General features: G+C 39.5%; 1 pseudogene; it reads left to right on the top strand.

Moving 5' to 3' along the window:
* Nucleotides 1–12,344: 12,344 nt before the first annotated feature.
* LOC133849907 (5.8S ribosomal RNA) lies at nucleotides 12,345–12,523 on the top strand (annotated as a pseudogene).
* Nucleotides 12,524–12,928: the final 405 nt, after the last annotated feature.

Here is a 12,928-nt window from a genome sequence, read left to right as displayed (position 1 = left end):
AGTGTTTTCTTTTAAGTCTTCTGACGGTTTGGCTGTTGTCCAAGAAGTTGATGGCCAATGCGTTTGGGTGGTTATGGAGCCTGTTGATGTATTTCGTGCTCACTTTTCGAATTTCATCTTTTACCCAGGGAACCCTGAGTACCTCGTGGATGGTGCTGTTGTCGTGGTAAGGAGGAGCGTTCGAGACCCTTCTCAGAGCCTTGTTTTGCAGCCTTTGGATGTTCCTGCAGTTTGATTTGCCGGCAGTGCCCCACAGCTGGATGCCATAGGTCCAGATTAGCTTAATGATGGTTTTGTAGACGAGCAGTTTAAGTTTGCTTCTAAGCTTCGAGCGTCTTCCAATGAGCCATTGGAATTGCTTCAGCCTCTCGTCAGCCTGCTTTCTCTTCCTTAGGATGTGTGTGTGCGCCATGTTAACCGCCTGAGACTGACAGGCGGGCAATTGCCGTTGCGGAGTGTAAATGTGGTTTGCATGGACTTCTCAGGGTTTACCGAGATGTTCCACCTCCGCAGCCAGGGCTCGATGGTGTTTAGCTGATTTTGTATAATTTCCGACGCATCCTGTGGAGCTCGTGCTGTGGCAAGAAAGGCTGTGTCATCGGCGTATGTGGCAACCGTTAGGTTCTCGTTGAAAAGGGTAGGCATGTCCGCTGTGTACAACGTGTACAATAGAGGGCTAGGACGCTGCCTTGTGGTACACCGGCTTTGATACCTTTTGTGGTAGATCGCGCATCTCCGCATCTGACATAAAAGCTTCTGTTGTCGAGGTAAGATTGAAGTAATGTGTAATGAGGTTGAGGCAGGTTTCTCTGTCGAAAACTTACTTCACGTCAAGCATTACGGCGCAGCAGTAGTTCTTCTCCTCGAATGCGTCCAGTATTGCTCTGACTAAACGGTGGCATTGTTCCGGGGTGGAGTGAGAACGCCTGAAGCCAAACTGGTGATCCGGGATCAATCCAGCTTCTTCCAGCACTGGCAATACTCTGCGCAAGAATACTGTTTCGAGTATTTTGGAGATTATCGACAGCAAACTTATCGGACGATAAGAGCCAAGATTGGCTTCAGGCTTGCCAGGTTTAGGTATAAGAATTACCTCTGCTCGTTTCCAGATGGTTGGAAAATGTCCTAGCTGAAAGCACCTGCTGTATATGTTGGCAAGGAGTTGTAGGCAGGAGGGGAAGAAGCTTAACAGCCAGTGCTTCAATGCCATCAGCGCCCGGCGATTTGTTCGTCTTGAGTCCCTCGATCTCAAATTTGACTTTATCCACCGAGACCAGAGCTAGCTCGTCTTGGTTGTTGTTGATGTTCTCATCTAAAAGTTGTAGGGCACGTTGCGTAGCTGAGATATCCAGGTCGGTGCATCTTATTATCGGCTTGCTTCGCTGAGGTGCTCCGCAAAAGCTTCAGCTCGATCTTGCTCTGTGCGGCACCAGGCGCCACTAGCACGCTGGACTGGAGCAACTCTCTTGATAGGTCGTTTTATATGACGAGTGACCTGCCAAAGGTCTCTTGGATTTCTGGATAGGAACCAGACTCGTCGCAACCGTCTCTTCTCAGCTACTAGCGAGGCAATCTCTGAAGACCAGGGTGTAGGACCCTCGTTGGTAGTCTGGGGAGATTAGGGTTCTGGGGAAGCATGTGCTGCGGCGTTGTGCATGTGTTGCGTGAGCTCATTTATGGCGTTGTTCACTTGCTCGGTGGTGGTAAGATCTTGCACTGGGTTGACATTTTCCGTTAGCCAGGCTTTGTAGGCTTGCAGTCTCGTGCTCCTCTTGATCATCCTGGGATGTGCAGCTTTTCTCAATGCAGGGAGTTTCAACCGCAGTTCCACTGCGCTATGGTCGGAGAAACGGTCCGCGTTCGAAGAGCACGAGACTTTGGCACTATCAAATCCTTTGGAGAGGGCCATGTCCAGGGTGTCGGGAAGTTTGGTCGGATCTGTTGGCCAGTAAGTGGGCTCTTCTGTGGTGTGGCATACGAAGCTCCTGTGCTGGATGCACCTAAGTAGTGCGCTGCGTTGCTGAAAATCCTATACATTGTGGGCAGTGTGTGCTCATCACGTATATATGTATTGGATGCATATATTTGAGTTTACATAATAGGTAATAATTATGTTATTAAAAATTATTATTATAATTATTAATATTATATAAGCATAAAATGTATTAAATGTGTTTTCAAAAGAAGACGGTGTTTCGTAGCTAAAGAAATAATATTGTGTAAATAATTGAAAAATCCTCTTAATTGAATTTAAATTATAAATATGCATGTGTGATATAATATTGTTGATGCCAGATGACTGCAGGTGTGACCACTCAGGCCAGCTGACAGTGTGGTCGCGATCGAGAGTTATCGATAGCGACAAAGCTAGTATACTGTGCGTGTGACCGTGTCATACGCACAGAACCTGTTCTTGGTTTCCTCTGAAGATGGTCACTTTCCCCTTTAGTGCTTTTCCATTCCGCCTTCTATCATATGTTCAAATTTTCTTCTGCACAACAGCACATGTAATATTTCCAAGTGAATAAATCCTACACAAAGTTAAAGTTTAAATAATTTTAAAAAGTGAAAGTGTTATTATTTTTCAACAAGCGTCGCCCTACACATTTTGGTCCTTCGAGCCGGATTTATCGCTCGACCCAGCAATAGCATTGGTTGACAAGATAAGTAATACACTTTATTTTTTTCCCCATACATTTGTGCAAGTGTCGTGTTCGCGCCATATTTTTTTTTTCCCTTGTAACTTATATATGTAACACAGCATATATATAAGTACATAAGCGTTCGACCGCATTTTCTCAGCCATCTTTTCTACTTTGTGTATACTTGGCACAATATATATATATATATATCCTTATGTATATGTATAGTATGTGAAATTATCTATACAGTTTAAAGAGAGTTCGTATATTTTCCGTTTTTACGATTGTGTATTTTGCTATTTCTTTTGCTGTCGTATCGCGTTTGTCTGTTTTCTTTAACACACTCCTGTGTAGCAAGCTCTCTATTGGTTATACTCAAATAACAAGAGAGTTGCTCTCTCATAACAAACGCGTAGATCACTACACTCCATATATATATATATATATAAATATATTTAGTAAGTTGAAATAAAATGATATTTTTGAACGATTATATGCATATATATTTTATATATAAGTATATATATATATAAACAATTGTGAATTAAAACTAGCGAACGTGAATGCTATCTAATTGTGGCACATTCGTATAGTACATGTCAAGTATAACATATATACAATTATTGAATATTATCGTTTATTCAAAAATATTTGTGAGTTGTCATGTATTTTACATATTTGAAGATTTATGTAATTATATTTTAAATATATTTACATAATGAAATGAACATTATTCTGGTTGATCCTGCCAGTAGTTATATGCTTGTCTCAAAGATTAAGCCATGCATGTCTAAGTACACACGAATGAATAGTGAAACCGCAAAAGGCTCATTATATCACTTATGGTTCCTTAGATCGTTAACAGTTACTTGGATAACTGTGGTAATTCTAGAGCTTACATGCAATTGAAACACGGACCTTCTGGAACGTGTGCTTTTAGGCTAAAACCAAGCGATCGCAAGATCGTTACACTGGTTGAACTTTAGATAACATGCAGATCGTATGGTCTCGTACCGACGACAGATCTTTCAAATGTCTGCCCTATCAACTTTTTGATGGTAGTATCTAGGACTACCATGGTTGCAACGGGTAACGGGGAATCAGGGTTCGATTCGGAGAGGGCCTGAGAAACGGCTACCACATCTAAGGAAGGCAGCAGGCGCGTAAATTACCCACTCCCAGCAGGGGGTAGTGACGAAAAATAACAATACAGGACTCATATCCGAGGCCCTGTAATGGAATTAGTACACTTCAGATCCTTTAACAAGGACCTATTGGAGGGCAAGTCTGGTGCCAGCAGCCGCGGCAATTCCAGCTCAATAACGTATATTAAAGTTGTTGCGGTTAAAACGTTCGTAGTTGAACTTGTGCCTCATACGGGTAGTGCAACTTACAATTGTAGTTAGTACTATACCTTTATGTATGTAAGCGTATTACCGGTGGAGTTCTTATATATAATTAGGTACTTGTACTTTTCATATGTTCCTTCTATTTAAAAACCTGCATTAGTGCTCTTCATCGAGAGTTATTGTGGGCCATTACAATTACTTTGAACAAATTAGAGTGCTTAATCAGATCAAGAGGTAATGATTAATAGAAGCAGTTTGGGGACATTAGTATTACGACGCGAGAGGTGAAATTCTTGGACCGTCGTAAGACTAACTTAAGCGAAAGCATTTGCCAAAGATGTTTTCATTAATCAAGAACGAAAGTTGGAGGTTCGAAGGCGATCAGATACCGTCCTAGTTCTAACCATAAACGATGCCAGCTAGCAATTGGGTGTAGCTACTTTTATGGCTCTTTCAGTCGCTTCCCGGAAACCAAAGCTTTTGGGCTCCGGGGGAAGTATGGTTGCAAATCTGAAACTTAAAAGAATTGATGGAAGGGCACCACCAGGAGTGGAGCCTGCGGCTTAATTTGATTCAACACGGGAAAACTTACCAGGTCCGAACATAAGTGTGTAAGACAGATTGATAGCTCTTTCTCGAATCTATGGGTGGTGGTGCATGGCCGTTCTTAGTTCGTGGAGTGATTTGTCTGGTTAATTCCGATAACGAACGAGACTCAAATATATTAAATAGATATCTTCAGGATTATGGTGTTGAAGCTTATAGCCTTCATTCATGGTGGCAGTAAAATGTTTATTGTGTTTGAATGTGTTTATAGAAGTGGAGCCGTACCTGTTGGTTTGTCCCATTATAAGGACACTAGCTTCTTAAATGGACAAATTGCGTCTAGCAATAATGAGATTGAGCAATAACAGGTCTGTGATGGCCTTAGATGTCCTGGGCTGCACGCGCTACAATGAAAGTATCAACGTGTATTTCCTAGACCGAGAGGTCCGGGTAAACCGCTGAACCACTTTCATGCTTGGGATTGTGAACTGAAACTGTTGACATGAACTTGGAATTCCCAGTAAGTGTGAGTCATTAACTCGCATTGATTACGTCCCTGCCCTTTGTGCACACCGCCCGTCGCTACTACTGATTGAATTATTTAGTGAGGTCTCCGGACGTGATCACTGTGACCCCTTGTGTGTTGCGGTTGTTTCGCAAAAGTTGACCGAACTTGATTATTTAGAGGAAGTAAGAGTCGTAACAAGGTTTCCGTAGGTGAACCTGCGGAATGATCATTATTGTTTTAATGCATCTAACCGTTAATAAATTAAATTTGTTTTTCTCTTTTAGGGAATTGCAATATTTAATAAATTAAGTAACTAATAAATATAAATATTTTATTCAATCATATGAGATACAATTATGCAACATATAATAATTTAAATTAGCTAAAAACCGTTTGTTATGTATTATTATTATTATATACTGTATTAAGAGTGTTTTATGTGTTTTGGATAAAATAAAAAACTGCGTGTATATGTACCATAATATACATGCGTTGCAAAATGTATTGTGCAAGTTAATATAATTATGTTTTAATTATTTATTCTTTCATTTTTTGTGGTTCTTGCTCTTGAGAGCTTGAGCTTCAGATCTAATCTAACTAGCATAACTTAAAACTAATCTCACAAAGTTCTGCACTCTCAGCTTTCAAGCTCTAGATCGGCGATTGAGTGCATTTGGGCCGCAGCCGACGCTCACCAAAGCTCCATATGCACCTCTCTTTCGACGACTCTCAAATTAGTGTCTCAAGCCTGACTATTTGTGACGTCAGTATTGCTCGGCACGTTAACTTGCACCTCTCTTTCGACGATTCGCAAGTTAGTGTTCCAAGCCTGACTATTTGTGACGTCAGTATTGTTCGGCACGTTAACTCCTCCCCCGGTTAAGTGAGGGCCGTCCTCGGTACTCTACGGAACGATGGTTCAATTCTGTGCTCGATGTTGGTGTTTCGTTTAAAGGCGTCGATAAGCCGAATAACTAAACAGCAACAGAGTGGAACGTTGACTGCAATAAGCTCATCTCGCAAATCACCGGGGTGTCAGGATTCTAGTTACTCAGTGGATGCAGGAATAGCATGCCCAGTTTCCTCTGTGCGATGTCACATTCACTGTGAGATTGCCGAGACAATGTTGGTTCTTATAGGCTGTGTTTTGTTGTGTTCGACCAGACGCCATTGATAGAAGCTCGATCGAATGGTGAGCATTCCATCGTCGATCTCCACTGTAGAGTCTAAAATCCCGAGTCATGTGCCATGATATGCCTTCGCTCCTTACTGAGCGTAGAGCGGATGAGTTTCGTGTAATTTCCCATGATGAAAGTGCTTGCCCCACGTTCAGCGAGGATTTTTCTGCAGTCTCAACTATCTTCTTCGTACTGAAATTTGTAATCTTACAGTTTTATTACAAAGTGCAATATGTAATTATTTGGATACTCTTAATACTAGATACATATATTATATTACATAACCTACTCTAAGATTTGTGAGATGTTCATTTTTAGTATCGGCTTGTTAAGATTTATTTATTTCCAGATTATTAATTCTTCAATGAGTTTTCCATATATTTTCTTAAGTTTTCCATATCATATCATATCGCAAATTATTACTTTATTCCTTTAATTTCTATAATTCAAAAATTTTTGTTATTCTAGTTTTTATTTTAAATTGTCCTTATGGACCACCCTCCCTTAATTAGAACCGTCGTTCCTAAGTCGGCTTCCACTACCTCTTCAGAGCATAAAGGAGATAATTTATTTCCCAATCTCTTATTCCTCTTCAAAAAAACCTTATCGCCCACGCAATACTCCTTGTAAACTCGATCTTTATTAACTTGTTGCAATTTTATTTCTTGAGCGGCTTGTAAATTTTGCATTATTTTGTTTTGAAAGTCGATGGGAGTTGAGTGAATAATCTCAATCGGTTTCTTTTAGTTACTGAATGAAAGGTCCTATTGTACTGTATCGTGGCCAAAAGGATAGTCTCCACTGTGTCGCTTAAATTATTTTCAATCTTTAGACAACGTGCAATTTCCCCCAAGGTACTGTGAAATCGTTCTACCTGGCCATTAGAAGTGCTGTGCAATGGTGGTGCGTTCACCACACTTATTTCAAAATGGTTCATTAAGGTGGTCCTAATGGTTTCTGAATTTAATGATTTTTCATTATCGCAGTAAATTGTATTTGTTTTAGGGAAGAGATTTACCAACTGTAAAATAGGTCCCTTTATGTCAATAGTACTTCTAGAAGGTATGGGTTGGACAACAGCAAATTTGGAAAATTTGTCCACACACGTTAAAAAATATGTTCTGTCCGTATTAAATATATCTAGATGTAGGATTTCTCCCGCAAAAGTTGGGATCGGGGTGCTGGCAATATTTTGTTTTTGTGGGTGCCTATTATATTTACCTACAGAACAAGTTCTGCAGTTAGCAGCAATCTCCATTGCAAGACGAGACATTTTTGGAAAGAAATAGTCGCAAAGGATTTGTTTCACGTTTTCCTGGGCTGCACGGTGTGCTCGATTATGTTCAGCTGTGACAATTTCTCTTTGTTCCGTATCGTTTAGGACGTCAATTACTAAGTCTTTCGAATATCGAAACGTTGTAGAAGGAAACGCCTCTACTAGCCTATGTTGGATAAAGGCCAATACTGGCAGTGTGCAATGTATAGCGTTGACAACATTTGCATTTACTGCATCCACAAGTATTTGGTGAAGTTCTTTCCTTTCGGAAACCTCTATGATGTGCCTGGTCTTATCTCTAAATAAGATTCTTGTTTTTACTGAGGTCGTTTCAGCTTCTTTAATAACAATTTGGTTTTTGAAACAATTGACCGGTTTGTCAGTTACTTCAATCGTGTAAGTTAGAGATTCCTCACTATGGATGGTCGCAACGTCTGATTCTGGCTCATTGTCTAGTGCATTCAAATGCTGCCGTGACAGTGCATCAGCTACATGATTTTCTCTGCCAGGTTTATAGATCAACTTCGCTCCGTGTTCGTCGATAAATGCTTTCCAGCGCTTTATCTTTGAGTTTGGGTTCTTATCGGATACCGCAAACGTCAACGGCTGATGATCTGTGAAAATGTTCAAGGTTTTCACTCCGTAAAGATAATTACGGAGATTTTTTAATGACCAAACTATAGCTAAGAGTTCTCTCTCGTTTGTCGCATAGCTTAGTTCGATGTCGCGTAGTGTTCGTGATATCATTGTAATGGGTCGTCCATTTTGTGACAATACGGCTCCGAGGCCGAAGCTCGAAGCATCTGTTGTCAAATCAAAAGGCTTTTTAAAGTCAGGGTATGCTAACATGACGTCCTCCGACGCAAGTATGTTTCTAAGTTTTTCAAAAGTCTCTTGATGATTTTGCTTCAGCTCTATTTTCACTTTCCTAGAGTGATTCTTTGAGATCTTGCCATTCTCGCCTTTCAGTAGCTCCGTGAGGGGCTTGGCTATGGAAGCATAATCTTTGATGAAGCAGCGATAATAGCTGGAAAGACCCAAGAATGATCTGAGGTCGAATAGGGTGGTTGGGGTCGGGAACGCTTTTATTGCCTGAACCTTTTCAGGTGCGGTTTTTATTCCTCCCCTAGACACGATGAATCCTAGATATTCTACTTCTTTTTTGAAAAACTTAGATTTTTCTTGTGATACTCTCATGCCCGCATCATGAAGACTTTTGAGGACCCATTCGATGTCCCTAATATGTTGTTCCTTTGTTTCCGAGAAGATTATAACATCATCTACGTAGACATAGCAACTCTTCCCAATTTGTTCTCTTAAAACATCATCAATGGCTCTCTGAAAAATACTTGGGGCATTTTTCAGACCAAAAGGGAGCCTGCAAAATTCATATTTTCCGTTGTTCACGGAGAAAGCTGTTTTTTCTCTATCTTTTTCGGCAAGCTCAATTTGATGAAATCCGGACTTCAAATCCAGAGTTGTAAAAAATGTAGCATTGCCCATATTCGATAGTATTGTCGAAATTGTAGGGATTGGATACTTGTCATCCACAGTATTTTGATTCAGTTTTCTAAAATCAATAACAAGCCTTTTTTTCCTATGCCCATTTTCATCAGTCCCTTTTTTATCGACCACCCAAGTGGGGTTATTGTAAGGCGATCTTGAAGGCCTAATAATGCCATTCGCTAAAAGTTGTTTAACTTCTGCATTAACAAAATCAGATACGCCCCTGGGATGTGGATATAGTTTTGAGTACACTGGCACTCCGTCTGTTCTGATTGTAGCAATAGTATTAATGTTATATGGTAAGGCCACACAAGGGTCTGCGAATGTTTTGATATGATCTTTTATCATTGAGTTAAAGAATGGCCTGATAGCACATGGTACATCAGCGTCATCTATATGAATAAGATTCACATTTTGAGATCTCGCAAAAAGGAGGGGCTCAGAGGTATACTCTGTTGAAATTATATTTTGAATCAAATTAATGTTTGCTTGGCATTTTTTTAAAAGGTCTAAGCCGATTATTGCGTCGAATGCCTTAAGTGTGTCAAGTATAAAGAAATATGTTTTAACTTGAAAAGTGATACCAAGCACTTATGAGTAATTTTTGTGCTTCCGTGGATGGATGTTACTTGGAATTCGTTTTCTACAGGGATGATATGCTTCAAGCCCGGAAGTGGCTTAATGTAGTTTTGGAGGCCCCTGTATCCACCAAGAGTTTTATGGTTTGCCCGCTACTGTTCGTACGATGTACGGTAACAGGGATTTCTCCCTAAAAAATTGCATGCTTCTGCATCTGACAGCTCATCCTCGGCCTGAGCGACTGTGGCTCTAGCTGTTGTTTCATATTCGTGCTCATGGGTGGTGGCATGAACCTTTTGAGTCCTCCCGGATTTTGCAGCACCCTGACTGTTGGTGTTTTGCCATTTAGTAGGTTGTCTGTATCGAGAAGAAGTGTCGACTTCCATAGGCTCAGGCAATGATGCAGTCTGATTTTGATCGACTTGCGTTCGAACCTTGTTGCTTAAAGCACCCATCTTATGATCTGGTGTTTGGGTTTTTGTGAAGTGAGGGTTCCTTCTCGAGCCCTCATTCGTTTGACTCTCAGAATTATGTTGAGACTGATGGCGCCAGCCGTTTGAACGCTGACTCGCACTTTTCTGCATTCGCTCTTCATTGTGTTTCGCGAAGTTAGCAGCAAAATGCTCCTTTCATTGCTCGATTCTGCCTCCTGAGCAAAGGCCAACGCTGTTGGCAAATCTTGGGGCTGTGATGGGAAAACTGCCATTCTTAGACTTTTCCTAAGCCCAGACACAAATGTATGAAGGGCGTCCCTCTGTATTTTTCATTAAGTACGGCAGCGGCCGTAGCATCATGTGACATAATAGTTTTATTAATCAGTAACGTTAGCTTTTTCTCTATTTCATCGTAGTATTTCAGTAAAGGCATCTCGCCCTGCCGTAGTAAACTTAGCTCTTGTTGGATAACATGTACTGGTGTTTTATCTGAATAAGTAAAGTCTAACCTTGCCATAATCGCCTTAAAATTTAACACGGTGTTAAAAGAGGCAAGCACGGCATCAGCTGGTCCCCTGACTTTATTTCTAAGTATGGCAACTGCTTGATAATGCCTGCTGCTGCCATTATAAGGCTCAAACACCTTGTACGCTGCGATTGCGGATTGTCTCCAAGAAACATAATTTTCTTTGTTTTCCATCGAATTCACAAACAGATTTTACAATATCGAGGGGTTCATTGCATATAACATCATTAGAAATAGTGATCTCTTGATAGACCTCTATTTTAGGAGTATTTGTTTTAAATGAATTTAATTGTTGGGTAAGTTTATTAATTTTCTCCTCAAATTCTATTTTTTGTCTCTCTAAATGGATTCTTCCATGGCCCGAAGAGTAGTCGCGTCCATTCTAGATGGTTGAATGATATTGTTTCTGTACGAAGTAATTTGGTTAACTGGGTTGTAATTGCGATTGTGCACTAAAGTTTCTTTGTAACTTTCGATAAGTTCTTCGTCGCTAGACATGTGGAAAGGAGCTTTTTTATTTACATATGTTGCGGAATAAGCTTATCTAAATACTAGTAAATGCATAAACAATATTTAATTGAAAAAAGGCAATAGATATGTAACGATATGGGTTCTGTTTTATTTATTGTGCGGCATAAGCTTTTACTTGTGTAAAAATTTAAATAAGTGTAAAGATGGAATAGTCACTTTTTATTTATTTATTTATTTATTGAACAGCATAGTATAGGAATAAATTCAAAAGAATCAAATAAGTTGCATAAGCTTTAGCTTATGCAAATGTCGGCATATATGAAAAATTGGAGTGCGCTCTTTATTGAGCTTTCGCTTATGTAAACGCCGTAATGAGCAAATTTCGCTTTTAATAAAAATGAACTTCTCACTTACATGTTTTTCAGTTTTCTTTTAGTTATCCAAATTCTTTTCTCTGCTAGCTTTTAACTCCGCTGTCCGATGCTGGGTAGGACAAGCACTGATGTCAGCTTTTCTGGTTATGTGTGGACACGCACGTGTCCAGCAGTTGGTACAGCAATTGCGGATTTGGTGAAGTTATCCAGCTCTGCTGTCCGGCAGTGAATATTGCAGCTACCTATGCTGCTTCGTGTTTTCTTCTTTTGGTTTTTTTTTTGCAGGTCTTTTTGCCGTTGGGCGCCAGTTAATATAATTATGTTTTAATTATTTATTCTTTCATTTTTTGTGGTTCTTGCTCTTGAGAGCTTGAGCTTCAGATCTAATCTAACTAGCATAACTTAAAACTAATCTCACAAAGTTCTGCACTCTCAGCTTTCAAGCTCTAGATCGGCGATTGAGTGCATTTGGGCCGCAGCCGACGCTCACCAAAGCTCCATATGCACCTCTCTTTCGACGACTCTCAAATTAGTGTCTCAAGCCTGACTATTTGTGACGTCAGTATTGCTCGGCACGTTAACTTGCACCTCTCTTTCGACGATTCGCAAGTTAGTGTTCCAAGCCTGACTATTTGTGACGTCAGTATTGTTCGGCACGTTAACTTGCATATTCCAGTGCGCATACATTGGTTCGCAACACCTAAAGAAAAACAATGTTGTACCTGTTTGCAGGTTAACGCTTTACATATGTTGATCATAATAAATAAATTTAGCTAAAATATACTTGTCATATATCTTATTATTATCGATTATGTAAAACTAAGACATTTCGCAACATTTATTTAGGTATAAAAAAAATTTTATTGAAGGAATAGATATATGCCAGTAAAATGGTGTATTTTTAATTTCTTTCAATAAAAATATTATTGACGTAATGAAATAAAAAAAATTGTATCACTCTAAGCGGTGGATCACTCGGCTCATGGGTCGATGAATAACGCAGAAAACTGTGCGTCATCGTGTGAACTGCAGGACACATAAACATCGACATTGTGAACGCATATCGCAGTCCATGCTGTTATGTACTTTAATTAATTTTTTAGTGCTGCTTGGACTACATATGGTTGAGGGTTGTAAGACTATGCTAAATAAGTTGTTTAAAATTTTTCGGAATTTTAAGCACATTGTATATTGTTGGATAATATAAGTGTGAATCTAAAAAGTTGTCGCTTAAGATATTCATAATATGAATTAATAAATGAATATACTAAGACTCTGTTGCATGAGAAATTTGAAGAATTATATGTTCTTTATTCATTTCAAATAATACTGAGGAATGTCTAGCATAAAATATATTATTTTATAAACTAGAATTGCCTCTTATTAACGAATATGGTATAGAGAATAATTTTGTGAATATTATGGACCTAAAAAAAAGATAGTATATTTCAAAATAGGCAGAGAATTGTCTATAAGTGTAATTAAACAACCTCAACTCATATGGGACTACCCCCTGAATTTAAGCATATTAATTAGTGG

The sequence above is a fragment of the Drosophila sulfurigaster genome, unplaced genomic scaffold (assembly GCF_023558435.1).
Source record: "Drosophila sulfurigaster albostrigata strain 15112-1811.04 unplaced genomic scaffold, ASM2355843v2 ctg33_pilon, whole genome shotgun sequence".
NCBI classification, from domain to species: domain Eukaryota; kingdom Metazoa; phylum Arthropoda; class Insecta; order Diptera; family Drosophilidae; genus Drosophila; species Drosophila sulfurigaster.
Note: the sequence above shows the minus strand (reverse complement) of the source record. Positions and strands in the feature narration are given on the sequence as shown.